This window comes from Octopus bimaculoides, chromosome 6 (assembly GCF_001194135.2).
Source record: "Octopus bimaculoides isolate UCB-OBI-ISO-001 chromosome 6, ASM119413v2, whole genome shotgun sequence".
NCBI classification, from domain to species: domain Eukaryota; kingdom Metazoa; phylum Mollusca; class Cephalopoda; order Octopoda; family Octopodidae; genus Octopus; species Octopus bimaculoides.
In genome coordinates this window covers 112248037-112251650 of record NC_068986.1, presented here as the reverse complement: position 1 = coordinate 112251650, position 3614 = coordinate 112248037, and positions in this window count along the sequence as shown.

Below are 3614 nucleotides of genomic sequence, written 5' to 3'. Positions count from 1 at the left end.
ATTTCAGTTAGGGAACTACAATTTCGCGATCGTGAGTTCATTGCCTGAACCTCTTTGCCACGCGCTTTCACAAATGTGTAGAGAAGCAAACTATAACTTCTTACAAGGACTGCGCATGCTTCAACAGAAGGAGCCATAAATAACGTGTCGTTTATTCTAGAACTTTCCGTCTTATATTAAATATAATCGGACTTGTTGCTTCATAAATCTTTAATATTGAGATAAACTTGTCGGAAACGTATTTTTCTCCCTGATTACATTTGTTTGTAATAAATCCAATATGCAATATGAACACAATATCCTTGCCATGAAACACCTTACCTGGGTTACAACGTGGTTATTTCAGTTCTGAATAACAGACGAAAACCGGTGTAGTGAGTGTGTGGAAGGACAAAAAACATCATCTGTGAAGAGAAGGATGAGCTCATTCAGAGCCAAAGGCCACTCACAAGACTAGTGTCTCGTAAAATCATACTGCACGTTGGTTGGTAAACCGTGCAACTATTCAAAGACTGTAGCTATAGAAGCTGCAGTGATATAGTGATCTGGTATAGGAATTGGCGTCCCCGAATGATGTGACGAAGAGCAAAGAAGTCATAAAGAAAACGCTGGCGATATTTGTTCTGATACTTTTAATTATAACTTTAAGTATTAGGACGTTAATTCATTTAATATATCGATTTCTATATAAAAAGAAGTATCTGATTGTCACGTGGCGGAGAGGAACAATACTTATGAAGGTGTCTTTACGAGAGGTCTGTGAAGATGACGTCCACATGAAGATTTGTAGAATGAAACTCGGGCAATGTGAAATGTTGTTGATAGAAATTAATCTTCTCATTAGATTTTTCAGTAAGGACATAATTTATTTGTATCTAAATAAATTTAGAGTAACTTGTGTGATATACATACATAAACACACATACACACACATAGATACAAACACACACACACACATATATATATATATGTGTGTATATATATATTTATATGTGTGTGTGTATTGATAGAGAAAGAGAGAGATACATACATACATACATATATACACACACATACACATAATTGTAGACATATATGTATATGTATCTGTATATGCATACATATATGTGTGTGTGTGTTCATATATATGCAGTTATGTATAAAGCTATATATACCAATACACACACACGTGTGATTGTTTTTGTGGTTTGGCGTGAGTCTTTATGTTGTAGGCCATTTCTTCATAGCTAGATCGATCAACAAATAATATTTATGGAAAAGTCTCGAGAAATAGACAATATCATTGGGAATTTAATGAGGCTGCGAAGCAGTTATTAAAACGTCAACGAAACCACAAAATGTAGAAATCTATTAAATTTTTCCTCCTACAGTAATAGAAGCGCCAATGGCTGACACGAAGCCATCTTTAAACAATGCAGTATTATTGTGTAATTGTGTTTCACAGATTCACTATTGAAACTGACGCTGTGATAGAAGTTAGGGAAAATAAATATAAAAATACTAAACAAATTTACTCCGAATTCTTATTTTCTCATCTACTCACATTCTCTAAATCTACGTTTTCCCTGATAATGTCCTGATAAATATGAAAATATATCTCTTCCCGATAAAGGGCTTGAATCGAAACGTCAATAGTCTTAACTCACCTCGACATATAAACTAAGATAAATTAGTGATGGTAGCTAAATATTTCCTGATGACAAAACTCTACTGGTTTCTATAGATTCAATTTAGATATCGAAATCTTGTTTAATGTTACGAGGGCATATTAGGGTGAGTATATACTTCTACATCGTGGCGCTCCGTCGGTTACGACGACAGGGGTTCACGTTGATCCGATCAACGGCACCGACTGCTCGTGAAATTAACGTGCAAATGGCTGGTCTTTGAAATAAAAGTACAAGAGAAACAGGAAGAAAAAGTGAGAGAAAGTTGTGGTGAAAGAATATAGCAGGGTTGGTCAACAGCCCCTGCCGGAGCCTCGTGGAGGTTTAGGTGTTTTCGCTCAATAAACATTCACAACGCCCGGTCTGGAAATCGAAGCCGCTATCGTAGAAATGCGAGTCTGCTGCTCGAACCACTGAGCCATTGCACCTCCACATTCCTACATAAACGTATCTTCAAACACATTTGAGAATCTTATGTTTGAATGCTGTTGCTAATATCTCTATTCCTACTAGTGTTGTTGTTTTGTTTGTTCTGCTAAGTCAGCCGATATTGTGCCCACATGCCTCAACTATTATCCAGGCGAGGTTGTATTTTAAGAAGAGAACCATAGGAACGTTTCAAGTTGTAACATTTGCAGAGTCTGGAGGTCTTCAGATAGAATCTCTCGTTTTATTTATGAGAATTCTCTGAGTATATAATGTAATATGATATACTATGATAGAACATTATATACATGTACATATCCACACATATATACACCCATATATAGGAACACCGTGTATAGGTCGATGGAAAATAGATAATTGGCAGAAAATTAAAAGTGGTTGGAATGTCTTCCGTCAACCATATCGGATGCTGTGGTTTTGAGTTCGAGTCTCGTTAAGGACAACTAATCCTTACCCACATGCACACACACACACACACACACACACACACACACACACACACAGATACAAACTTATATAATTACATATATGAGAATATAAATAAAGAAAACGACGTGTAAACAAATTTCGATTGTTATTCGAAACTTCGTCTATACACGTGCCTACCCTCGTAATATCCACGAACAACCTGCTTATAAATCCATTCAGTTTAGCACGAAATGTAAACTGGATTATATTCTTCACTTCTTTCAGTCATTACACTGCAGCCATGCTGGGACAGGGCCTTGAAGAATTCTTAAAGCCCGGTACTTATTATATTTATCTCCTTGTTGAAGCATGAACTGCATTTTTAGCACTTCGGAGCTAAATTGTAGATTAAATTAGTGTCGCGTTAATTGTGCCTCATTTCATTACTATAAAATACTATAGAGCATATCTATAAGCTTAATTTCCAAAATGGTGTGTTCCAACGAATGGATTCAATAACGTCTAAAATATGTTTTCGAATGAAATAGAATGGTGGAGGGCAGGACAAGGTTTGGTAGGCGCTTTTCATTATTTTACATTGCTGGTAACACATACTGTTGTCTGCGAAATCCAAAGACATTTTCTTTAGTTATCGTTCATCAATGAAACGAAATACTATTAGGATATTAGTAGCCTTATGCTTACTAGAATATGTCATAATACATGAAATAAACGAACACGCTTATCCAGTTTTTGTTTTGTGTCCTGCTGTGCTTTTGTAAGAGTAAATTGATGACAGCAAAAGAAAATGTACTCACGTTGACAAATATTTTTAAAATAAAAAGAAGTTGTGCAACCGTTTCCTCGTAGTCCTGTCCTCGAACATACTGTATTGAAGAATTATTTACGTATTCATCGTAATTAATATCCGTTACGTTAAAACAACGAAACGAAACCCTCTTACATTGACAACAATCTTTATAGTTCATTCCCTTCTTAATTGCTCTAAACCGTTGTTTAAAACTTTGACTGTTCCGTCTAGCATCTAAGGCGTCCTGTTAAGGTCACCTCTTTTGTGTTTAATTGTGCACT